The sequence below is a fragment of the Protopterus annectens genome, chromosome 9.part0 (assembly GCF_019279795.1).
Source record: "Protopterus annectens isolate FY-2018-M chromosome 9.part0, PAN1.0, whole genome shotgun sequence".
Taxonomy (NCBI): Eukaryota; Metazoa; Chordata; order Ceratodontiformes; family Protopteridae; genus Protopterus; species Protopterus annectens.
The window spans coordinates 366,158,222-366,171,406 of record NC_056743.1 but is presented as its reverse complement, the minus strand read 5'-3'; the positions used below and the strand labels follow the sequence as shown (position 1 = coordinate 366,171,406).

Here is a 13,185-nt window from a genome sequence, read left to right as displayed (position 1 = left end):
TGCCTACGAAGAACAGAACCAGTGGCAGCCACCCTCGAGGAGGCCTGCACAGCATCAAAACCACACTGCAAGGAATGCTTACCCACCTGTTCAGACACATGAACTAAATCCTGCAACTCTTTACACTCAATACCTTCAGCCAGAGCATCCACCTTAGACTTCAATTGTGAAAGGAGATAATTCTGATATTTTAACATGTGAAACTGACAATTCAACGCCCTCATGGCTAAAGTGGAAGAAGTATACACTTTCTTTCCCCATCTATCCAAAGCCCTTGCCTCTTTATCAGGAGGAACAGGATTTTTAACAACAGAAGCCTTCACACCTTTAGGCCCCTGAGAGACAGTTTCGGGTCTGCCCTAGGACTCTTAAAAGATACTTATGGGCTTCAGGCACCCTATAGTACCTATCCGGTTTAACTGGGGCAGGAGGCAAAGAATCAGGATTCAGGGAAGCCTCTGCAAAACATCTTCTACCACATTCAGAACAGGAGGTATAGCTAAAGGCCTATGCTGGGGTAAAACAAGAATTCCCTAAGCCTCTTCCTGGAATCAGAGAAATCTTGACCTTCCCATTTAAAATGCTCCCTCATGGAATGCAGAGTCTCTGAAAATGAAAAATCCTCAGGAGGCGAAGCTGAAGGAGTAGAATCATCCACATCAGAATCAGAATAAGGAGGATACTCCTGCAAGTCTTCAGCCGAAGACTCAGAAGCCTCCGAACATTGCTCAAAACTCTCAAACTCAGGTTCCACCCTAGGCCTCTTATCAGGAGGGGGCATAGAACCTCTAATCATAGTAATCAAATCCTCTGCCATTTTAAGCATATGCTTCTTAGGCAAAGACCCTGAAACACTAGGAGAAACCCCCACTGAAGCTAAACTAGGCCTGCCTCAAAGAAGCCTTGGAAACAGAAGGGGAGGCCCTAATCACCTTAGGAAGAGAGGGAAGAACAGCCACCTGAGAAGCCCCTTCAGCCTGGCCTACTTCCTGAGAGGACACATCCTGTAACAGTAAAGTCTCTCCCTGAGACTCCAAAGAAACTCCTGGCAGAACCTCCGGCTCCACTGAGCCTTCCAAAGAACCGACGTCCGGGACTGTCGGTTCTTCCACTCTAGGCTTTGCTGCTTTGTCCTTGCGCTTTTTGGTCGAAGCGGGCGTCGGAGCATCCAACGGCATTTTATAATTACAACGCTTCCCAAAAACTAACCTGGCACAGTCTAACCTTCTCTTAATAGTGCGTTTGTTAAACCTAGCACAAGAGCGGCATCCAACAACGTCGTGCTCAGGCCCTAAACAAGGTATACACAAAGTATGGTAATCCCTATGAGGTATCTGTTTCCCACAAGAAATACAGTTATTCACTTTTTCTGACATCCGGTTAAATACTGAGGCAAGAAAAAACCAAAATATTCCCCAACGGGGTACTTAGCCAACTTTGATTCGGTCTGAAACTCTGACTTCAGAAACTTTCAGAACGCCAACCTGCACTCGCAAAACTGCTTCTGCATCGGACCATGCGGCAAAAAAGACTGAGGATATGATGTCGGTCATGCGCATTAGTACCCTGACGTACTGACGTCAGTCTAATGCGCCCTGACCGACGTCAGCCATATACTTTGGTATTCGGGCCGACTGGACAGCGGACTACCCAATAGTTAGGACTGCAGCAATGTGGAATGAAGAACATCTGCATAGGGCTAAAGAGAAAACAAGGGAGTATTTGGAAATGTGCATGAACTGAGAAAAACTGCTGTTAAGCAATTTTTTTATACTTCCAGAACACAAAACCTTAGGCAACAAAAAACAGAAAGGGTAATCGCCAAGCTTAGGGAACCTATGACAAGAAAAATAAAATCTCTCTATAGGGTCTCTAGTTATTAAAGCTTGTTTAAGGCAGATGAATGTGGAAATCAAGAAAGAGCACAAACTGAAGCATTTATTAAAATAATTAATTATGCCAAAGTTAGAGGAAGATGAGGCTCAACAGCTTAGAATTAAAGATGAGATTAAAAAGTGATGTTTAATCTATCTGCATATCTTGTATCCCAGGCAGGTATGACCCTAACCCTGAGTAGCATCCTGCCATCACCCAGAATGATACCACAGTACAAGGACAAAATGATCGACTTCAACAATTGGCTAAGCTTCTGGTGTCATTCTAAGGGGATCCAGTATTTGTCTGCCTGGGACGACATGATCGACAGTCCACGATGCTTTGCCAGAGATGGCCTGCACCTGTCGCCCTTAGGATTCCGGATACTGGCTAAGGCTCTTGCCACCCCTATAGTGCCTTTTTTAGGCAAGGTTCAAATGACAAATTCACCACCGTAACAGGTACAAGCAAGCAAAATCTGAGGGTAATGCTACTCAATGCTAGAAGTCTAAACCTCAAAATGCACTCACTCACTCGAGGCACTCCTTAAAATGGAGAACATTGACATCTGTGCAGTGACAGAGACCTGGTTCAAAGCTCCAGAGAGCACCCCTGCATTACCAGGCTTCAATTCATACCACACCTTTCGGCCACCTAACCCAGAAAGAAGCACTAAAGGTGGTGGTGTGTCCATATTCATTAAGGATATCCACACCTCGGGGCTAGTTGCACAGCATAATGCATCCGAGATTATCCAAGTGCAACTAACTCTGGGCAAGACCGCAATCCAAATTGTAGCTTGCTACAGGACCCCCCACCATGCCCCAGGATTCACAATCCTCATTTCTTGATACACTGGAAAGTATTAGGGTACAACCAAACACCCTAATAATGGGTGATTTCAACTACCCCACCATTAACTGGGAAAACTACTCATGTACCAACTCTTTTGCTCAACTTTTTCTAGAATTCATAAATTCCAATGCCTTGGATCAACTTATTCACACCCCCACCAGGGGCAGCAATATCCTAGACCTGGTCATTACCAACATGGGAAACCAGTGTTCCACACCAGAGGTCAATTCCTCATTGGTCAGATCCGACCACAAGCTAATCAGCCTAGACATCCACATCCCACCCCCAGCCCCAATTAGGGAAACCATCGTAAAAAACTTCTCAAAAGCCAACTTCACACTTAAGACAGAAGTGGCAAACTTCATGACACCCATGCAGACGGACAATAGAGGCATGACTGCCGAATCCTACACAAATGCACTTTATAAGCACTTACACGAGTGCATGGATCATGCTATCCCTAATAGAACCAAGATGTTATTCTCCAAAAAAAGGAAGCCAATCTGGTGGTCCTCTGCCATAAACTCTACAACAGAAGAAAGAAACTGTTGCAAAAAAAGAGTAAAATCCCATGACTGGAGGAACTCCCTGGTCAACCTCAGTAAGAAGCTGAGATCCCTCATAAAATCCTCCAAAGCTAGTTACGAAAACAAAATTGCCACTGACTCTAAAGACAACCACAAAGCATTCTATAGCTATGTCAAGAATCTAAATGGGAACACTCAGATCTGCTCTGAGTTACAGCATAATGGCACTAAATTTTTTTTTATTTAATTTTTTATTTTATTTTACATTTGTTGACAGGGATAGTCCGACTGGATGCATGTCCATTTTCAGCGGAGGCCCGGGGAGAAAAGCTCCAAGGGTAAGCAGATACAGCATTACATAATACCAGCATTACATATTACAGATTATTTACAGAGATTACATAAGTAAGCAAGTTAAACAAGTTCCACAGGTTAAAGTTAGTCCTGAGCACAAGTCAGGATTAAATTAAATTACACAGTAAACTGGTTAACAGATTTTTACACATTCGAGTTAGCCAGGCTTGATACATTGACATAGCCAGTTAAGTGACAAATGTTGTTTGAGTCTAGTTTTAAATTGACCTAAGGTGGAAAGTAAGGTAATATCAGCTGGAAGTGAGTTCCAGGATCTACTTACAGAGTTTGCAGAGAGAGAGAATCACCGGCTGTGTTATTAATTTTGCTAGTCTGAATTAGTAGTTTGTTAGAGGATCGAAGCGGTCTAGGATTGTTATAGGGGGTGATAATATTTTTAAGTGCAGGAGTATTGTCCGGATTATAGAGGATTTTATAGGCCATAATCAGTTGGTTATACTGGATTAGGCTAGGTAGTTCAAGCCAACCAAGCTGATTTAGATTGATGCAATGATGTGTCCTAAAAGGCAGCCCAGTGGCAAACCTGGCAATGTGGTTGTAGCAAATTGAGAGTTTAAGGACAGTCTTGTTCAAATTCGAGAGTAGAGGGGATGCATACAGAAGGGTTGAAAGAAGGTGAGAGCGAGCTATGGCAATTTTAGCTGGAGGGGTTAGGAAGGCTTTTATTCTGTAAAGTGACCCTAGTTTTTTATTGATGGTTTTGATAGTTTGGTTAACATGTAAATATACAGAACCAACTGATATTGCCAACATCCCAGCAGATAGGTTCAGTGCTAACTTTACCCCCCTCTCACCCCCTAGAGGGCCCATCTCTATACCGGAAAAATGCAAAGTTCCTATAACAACGGCTGCACAGGTAAAAAACACACTCTCCAAAGCCAAGAACACAGCATCCATGGGACCTGACAATATCCCAGGCTGCGTTCTACACGAACTACAGAATGAACTGGCACCCTACCCAAGTACCATGTTCAATTATAGCCTCACCTCAGGCTTTGTATCCACTGAATGGCGCACCACGACAGTTATCCCACTCCACAAAGGGGGAGCCACTACGGACCCCGGGAACTACCGCCCCATTAGCCTGACGAGCCTGGTCTGCAAGGCCACGAAACATATCGTGGAACTCAAACAAAGACATTGGTAATCTCCAAACTCTGGACCCTACTCAGTTTGGATTTGTAAAAGGCAGATCATGTCTCCTAAACCTGACTGACTTCTTTGAAGCAGTCACCAAAGCCATAGATGAGGGTAAAATGGTTCACACAGCTTATCTAGATCTCGCCAAGGCTTTCGACCCCATCCCCCACTCTGGAATTATAGATAAGCGCACTAAACAAGGTATAAATCCCTATGTCACAAGATGGGTTGCCAACTGGCTCACGGACAGAACTCACACTGTGAAAGTAGCGGATTCCAAATCCGACATCAGACCAGTGACAAGTGGAGTACCACAGGATTCAGTCCTGGATCCTCTCCTGTTTGGTATCTACTTCTCTGAAGTGCAAGCCAACACAGGTGGTCTTTGGCTAACAAAGTTTGCAGATGACTGCAAACTAGGAGCCATAATCGAAACTTCTAACGATGTGGACAAACTACAAAAGGGCCTCACTGAGACAGATACCTGTGTCAAAGCCATGGCCTGAAGCTCAATGCCAAAAAGTGTATTGTCATCCCCTTTGGTAAAAACTCTGTACCCATGAACTACCACATAGCTGGTAGTCTACTTAATGCCTAAAATGTGATGAGACCTTGGGACACAGGTGGACAGTAGTCTCTCCTTTGATAATCACATCACCACAGTGGTCAAGAAATCCTTCTACGTGGCTCATCTCATCACAAATGGATTCTCATCCAGAAAAAAAGAGGTCATTGTTCCCCTCTACTCATCACTCATTAGACCCATTATAGGGTACAACGCCCCTTTTGTTATGTACCTCACAAGACATCTACAACAACTGGAAAGACCACAGAAATACCTCACAAAGAGGATTACTGGCCTCAAACAGATGCCCTATGCAGACAGTCTCAAAAAACTACAGCTTTACTCCATCACATATCACCTACTCGGGGACGATCTCTGCCTAACATACAAAGCTATGTCAAACCCAGAGCTGTTGGACATGCTCCACTTAAAGAAATGCCAATCCCTCCGAGCTACACGGTCTAGGGACCTTAACCTTGTCACCACAATAAACAGAACATGCTGGAAGGATAGATTCCTGTCCCAGAGACTTCCCATACTCTGGAACAGACTACCTATGTCAAACAGAGCTCCTCATTAGCACTCCAAGAAAAATCTTGATGATTGGATGGGAAATGGGAAATACACCCCGGGGATCACTTCTGTGGCTCTGCTCGACAGGGGCACAGGAAAATAATTTTCTTGGGTGGCGAAAGCCAGGGTACATTTTTTGGCTAGGCTTGTATGGGCCCTAGGGCCGATAGCCTAGCACCTACCTATGAACCTATAAGTTCCCAGAAGAGATGATATTCCTATGGATGTTTAGAAGTTAGGAGAGAAGAATGTGATAAAGATGTGGAAGATTTTGTTTAACAGTATTTTAAAATGGGGGGAATCATCTTGGAAGAAACGCTGTGGTGTCTATATTACCTGATAACAGTAAAGAATAGTCGGACCCAGTTATAAATAGACCCATTTAAATTTTAAGCCACAGTTATGAAGGGTTTACGTCTACAGCTAAAAGAAAGGAAAAGGCACTGCCAAAATTAATAGATATGGATCAATGTGGTTTTATGGAGGGGAGGCAAACATATCACAACGTTAACAGAACAATAATCAACAGGGAAGCAGAATGTAAGAAAATACCACTGTTGGTGGTGGGTCTTGGAGAAGAGAAAGCGTATGACATAGCAAGCTGGGATTTTATTAGTAAGGCAATGGAAATATTTGTATTCCTTGACACAATAAGGTTAACTAAGAGGATACAAAGGCATGAAGGCAAGAATTAAAGTGGGATACCTCCTCTCTGATAAGCTGTGTTTGACCACAGGATGGGATACCTCCTCTCTGATAAACTGTATTTGACTGGAGGAACAAGGCAGGGGTGCTCTCTTTCCCCTTTACTTGCTTCGTATTTACAGCCACTCGCAAAGAAAAAAAGGAACTCAGAAATTCAAGGATTTAGTTGGTACAATAATCAAGAAAAGTTGGCTCAGTCTGATTATTTTGTACATAAATCCAAAGGGGCATTCTGGGACAGCTTCAAGTCTTTTTGGGATATACATTTAATGAAAATAAAACAAAATAGCTGTAAAGTATGTACCCACACATGAACTGGCTCAGCAATACCCATATCTATATATGGGTACACTGTAAGATAAGCTATTTAGGATGGTGGATTAAAAAGACTTCTGCTATAGCAGCTGAGATATGTGGGAATAGACTTAAAAGACAACATAAAAACTGAGTTACTGGAGGCTCTTGTTTATGGATATGGATAGTAAGATGCAAGCAGTGAAAAAACACGTCCGGCATATTTTTTTTATCAACAAGAGTCGTGGTGGACAATGAGAGAAAGGAATTTACCTAGGCAGTAAACAGAGCAAAACTTAAGGGAGTTAAGTTGATGCTCCCAATAGAACAAGGTGGCTTAGAATATTACAGAGTAATGCAGTTACACCTCATATACATAACACAGGCAGAAGGTTATAACTCGGAGAGAAAAGGGATGATGGATGAAGTAGGGTTCAAGAAATAAGTAGAGTATTATTTTGTTTGCAGATCCTTAAAGAAAATAATCATACAGAATATTATACTCAACGTTATAGGAAGTATTGTGCCAACTAAAGAATATTACACTCAAAGTTACAGGAAGTATTGTGAGAACTAAAGAATATTATACTCAGTTACAGGAAGTATTGTGAGAACTAAAGAATATTACACTCAGTTACAGGAAGTATTGTGAGAACTAAAGAATATTATACTCAAAGTTACAGGAAGTATTGTGAGAACTAAAGAATATTATACTCAAAGTTACAGGAAGTATTGTGAGAACTAAAGAATATTATACTCAAAGTTACAGGAAGTATTATGATAACTAAGCCAAATGAGGTAATGGAGAAATAAGAGTTTGCCAAGAGGGATGACTGCAAGCATGGGTACAGAAAACCTGCGAGAGAGGGCTGGAATTTTCTGGAGAAAACTGGCAAAGGAACCAATGTATTGGAAGCAAATAATCAGAGAGTGAATGGGAGGAGGCCAACAAATGCTTTCCTCAGCAAGGATGGACATTGTGTACAGGCAAACAAAAAGGGATGGGGAAAAACCTACTCTGGTATCTAGATCTAGAACAGTAGCTGCGGTTAAAAAAAAAGGGAGAATTAGTGTGGCTTATAAAATACTGCACTACAGGAATCAGTCAGAGGACGTCAAAATAGACTGGGATTAAATGCAAGAAAAGCAGTTTACAAGGGAACAATAAGAGAACACACATGCTGATCCAAAATAATTTTTCATTTTTGCTTGGAAGCATTTACATAAGTATTTTTTTACACCCCAATCAGACCTCAAAGAATTTTTCCTTAGGGAGATAGCAAATGGAGGTATGATGGGAAAAAATGGCTAAATGGAAACATTTTTGTATGTGTAATGAGCTGGCAAATGTAAAAAAAAAAAAAACTCTCCTACACTGTACTCTGTTCAGAAATGTTGGTGGAGTAAATGGCATTAAGGCAACAATTCTTTAGAGCTAGGACACGGCATGTGAATTGCCTAGACTCAGTAAGGTCTTATTAAATTTAGAATAAAATCAGAAATAAAAAGCTGCTGTAGTAATCTCCAAACGAAAGAAGCATAAAACAAACACTGGAGATGGCAGAACAATATGCTCCAGAAAACCGGTTAAAATCACAATTAACGTTTGTATAAATAACTTATACCAGTTTCAAACGCATAAAAATCTTCAGTTTTCAACGAGTAACCTCCAGGCAACGATTATGTAAACAAAGTATTTATTATAAAGGCAAGCGCTTTCACCGTTTAAGGCTTCATCAGGCCAGTACAAAATTCATTAAAATAATGCCTTTAAATGCTTTACAATGCAGTGACATCATTTCCACTTTCAATTAATAAAGTGAGCATGTTCCTACATTTAAAGTGCAATCACCATTATTCTCGTAATAAAGCACACATACCTTAAGGCTTTATTATAACATTTCATCATTTTAAAATAAAAGATTAACCTTCATAAGAAAACAATACATAAAAACACTACACAACAACAATACATAAAAACACTATATCCTTCTAAGTCTAATCTATTAAATGTTCCTAATATTAATAACGTTTTCACATAAATGCATTCATTTCAAAAACAAGCATATATGAAAAATAATAAACGAAAATAATAAAAATAGAAAATAATAAATAAAAATATATACATTACACTACATTAGCAGTTTTAAAAATCTATTTGTTATATATTACTTTAAATAAAATCAATTAACATATCAATCATACAATAACATTAGACTAAAAAATCTATGAAGCTGTATTACATTTAAAATATCTCATTACCTTAGCGGTCTACCTTTTAAAACTGGCTTGATGGATACCCTATCATTCAACCCTGGCGCAACATCTGCTCTAAGCCTAATAATCCACCGACTTTCAAACTCTTCAGTTTTGTTTGTAATGTCTCCCCTCCTAATACTAGGAAAATTCCTTTGCATAACTTGAAACCTAAAAGTGTGATCTGGGGTATTGCTACTAACATGCTTAGAAAGGGCACTTCTCACAGATTCATTATTAATATCATAGACATGTTCTCTAACCCTGTCCCTCAACCTCCTGTCAGTTTTGCCCACATAAAATGCTGGGCACATAGTACAGGTGGCAAGGTATACTAGGTGTTGAGTAACACAACTAGCATGTACTCTAAAGACAAACTCTTGGGCAGTGACCGGGTGTATAAACTTATTAGAACTATCAATGTATTTACAAAAATTACATTTCATACAAGGCTTTGTACAAAAATCCATCCGTACAATAGATGGATCAGTTCCTATAGAATTGGAGCCACAGAGCATTCTATGTAAATTCATCTTATTTCTGTATGCAAAACTAGGCAAGTCACCTATCAGCTTGTATATCTCAGGATCAACTTTAAGTATATCCCAAAATTTCATGTATGCATCTTTTATCTGGCTGACATCCTGTGTGTAATAAATACATACCCTCATTTTATGCTCACTAACATCATTTCTTTGATTAGTTGACAAGGTCTCAATTTGGTCTCTAGTGGCAAAATAAGGATACGCTCCATTTCGGCTTAATTCATCTATATCTAGTAGACCTGTTGAGATCTCTTCAGTAGTATAACATCTTTCCTCTAAATTCTGTGTGAGTTTAGACAGTTCTCCTCTAAAACTTGAGTTACACGAATGTAAACGAGATGCCCTCATCGCTTGGCCTCTAATGATGTTATTAAATATAAACTTAGGGTGCATACTAGATCTATGTAAAAGTGCATTCCTATAGTGTAATAAATACATACATTGTACGGATGAAAGCGCTTGCCTTTATAATAAATACTTTGTTTACATAATCGTTGCCTGGAGGTTACTCGTTGAAAACTGAAGATTTTTATGCGTTTGAAACTCTTATTAAATTTAGTTCATATAGGCTGCCAAAAAATTAACTGCTAGAAATTGGTATTCAAAATCTAAACCAATTGTATTTCAAGTGTAAGAGAAATAAAAACTGGAACAGGGATCTTAGAAAAGGGGAGGAGAAAAATTACACAGAAATAAATGGAATTCACGGAATGACTACAGCAGGATAATGTTCAGGAAGAAAATCGAGGTTTAAGGAAGGTCAGACTGAATGTCGGCTTGTAAAAGAAGCATTGTATCTAAAAACATACTTGATGAAACAAATAACGTACTCATGCAGTGAAACTCTATGAAGCAATAAATGCATCAAAATTGTACCATTCAATGCTCTATGCACGGTTTAGTTAGAAAAAGACTTGAACAAAATCATTTCACAGGTTTTGTTCTAACAGAAAGCATTTTGAATTACTAGAATCATTAAACCCAGGAGGTTCATCTGCCCTTAATCTTATTTGCCAACTGGACTTGCAGCACTCTAGTAGGACAGGACATAGTTCTCAACAAATTCATCCATGCTGACAGAGTCTAGAACAAAACTGAAATTTTCTGAAATTCGGACAAGTGAGGGAATGCTTACCAAAATCCTTGCCATTGTGCTTTTTCTTAATGGCTAAACTGCGTTTATAAACTCTCTTCGATAACTTCCTCAGTTTTTCCTACCTAAAATCCAGAACAGGAATCACGGGTGGCCAAGTAGACAACTCCCTGTGAACTGCAGCTGTGCCCACAAATAAAGATCCAGTGCCTTAACATTTATATCTGAACTGCTTGATATGAAATGGTGCTGCTTACGTTTTCTACACTTGTAAGTACCAAGAGAGTTGTGTGCTCGATGGTCTTTGATGACCTTCTAACAAGGATTTTACATTCTGACTCCTTTGTTTAAGCAGAACCCAGAAAAAGAAGAGTTAGCGAGAATGTTTGTGCAGAATTTGCCGACCGCACTTACATTTTCCCTTCCTAGATGACATCGGCAAATAAAAGAGCAACAAAAACCTAAGCCTATAACAAAAATAAAGATTCTCAACAGGGTACTTATCTGTATCTTCTTCTGAAGCGCAGAGCAGAAGAAAGCAAGCAAGCAGACGTTCAACTGCGGTATAGAAGTTCTAAGGTCTGTGCATGCGGATGTCACATTTATGGCCCACGGTTTTTGACCCTGCGTGTGACATCCCACACAACTGACAGCAACTAGGCTTAAGCTTTGCTAGAGGAGCCGGCAGTTCGGATCGCCTGAGCCAGAGGATCCCACATGTGAGAATACTGCAGCATGAGAATAGAAGGACATCCTGGTATAAAACACTGTTTATCCAAAAAGGTTATGATTTGGACTGGATAAATAACACTGCAGAGGTCTGTTCACTAAGGCTGAATACAGCTAGACCACTTTTGAGAAGACTTTGGTCTGAAATTCATTTTGATACGGAAATACCGTCTACTCACACCAGCAGTTCACTGACTAAACACAGTAGAGCTTTCCCACTACCCATTACCAATGACATCCATCTCACCCGAGATGTCTTAAAAGAAAAGTAGAAGACCATGTTGGGTAATGGGATTTATCAAAGACTCTGGGGCAGGTCCCTCTTTCACTTACAAAAAGGAGTCAGAATGTAAAATCCTTGTTAGAAGGTCAGCAAAGAAGACCATCGTGCACACAACTCTTTTGGCACCTACAAGTGTGGAAAACTTAAGCAGCACCGCTTCATATCACACAGTTTAAATATAAATGTTAAGGCACTGCAGCATCATTTGTGGGCTATAGACAGGTACAGCTGCAGTTCACAGGGAGTCGTCTACCTGTACACCTGTGATTCCTGCTCTGGATTTTAGGTAGGAAAAACTATGAGGAAGCTAGCTAGGACAGTGTGTGAACACAGTTTAGCCATTAAAGGACAGTGGCAACGCTCTGGCAAAGCATTCCTTCACTTGTCCAAATTTCAGATAATTTTGGTTCTCTGTACTGGATTCAGTGATCATATACAAATTTGTTGGGAACTATAAAGTCCTACTAGAATGCCATACGAGTCCAGTTGGCAAATAAGATTAAGGGCAGACAACCCTCCTGGGCTTAACCATTCTATTAATATACAATGCAGTCACAAAAACTATGAAATGATTTTGTGTTGTTCAAAAGTCTTTTTCTAACTAAGTGCATAGAGTACTGAATGGTACAATTTTGATGCATTTATTGCTTCATAGTGTTTCACTGCATTAGTACATTACTTGTTGCATTAAGTACGTTTTTAGCTACAATGTTTATTTAAATTTACAAGCTATTCACAAAATTTACAGATTGCCTCAAGTGGGTCATGTGATATGACTCCATTTTGAAATATTATGTCTGATTATGTAAAATAGTAAAAGGCACTTAGCAGAGCTGGGGAACACAAACTGCTTTAATCACCAAAAGGCAGTAAAATTGTTTTAACACCACAAATTAAAAATAAAAAAGCAGTACATTAAGTGCTTTCGTCTCCGTTTATTCAGAGACTTCATTAGAATACCTTACCAAGCAGTTCTACTTCTTTTATAACAATAATAATTATAATTAATTGCATCACTCAAAACACGCCCCCTAATTACAACAGCAAAACTACTAACACACCCAAACCCTTATGAATATGTACACATGTATTAGTTATACCAGTTGAAATGCCCTACTTCATAGGCTTCCATTATAAAGTAGAACAACTGCTTGGCAGCTGCCTTTCGGTGATTACAGCAGTTTATAGTGTTACCCAGCTCTGGTAAGTGCCTTTTACTATTTTTCTTGGTTTGACTGTTTACATTTTACTGATGTCTGATTATGTATGCTTATCTCTGAAGAAGTTCAAGGATATATTAAATGAATGAAAGCGCTTAGTTAATCTTGACCAGTGTTGGAGACTGTTTCTTTTACTGGCTTCAGTGGAAT

At 39.9% G+C, this 13,185-nt stretch overlaps 1 protein-coding gene across 1 annotated transcript in view; it reads right to left on the bottom strand.

Moving 5' to 3' along the window:
* Positions 1–13,185, bottom strand: part of XPO7 (exportin 7) — a 4,001,819-nt gene that overhangs the window by 3,686,959 nt on the left and 301,675 nt on the right. The gene's annotated exons all lie outside the window — the stretch shown is intronic.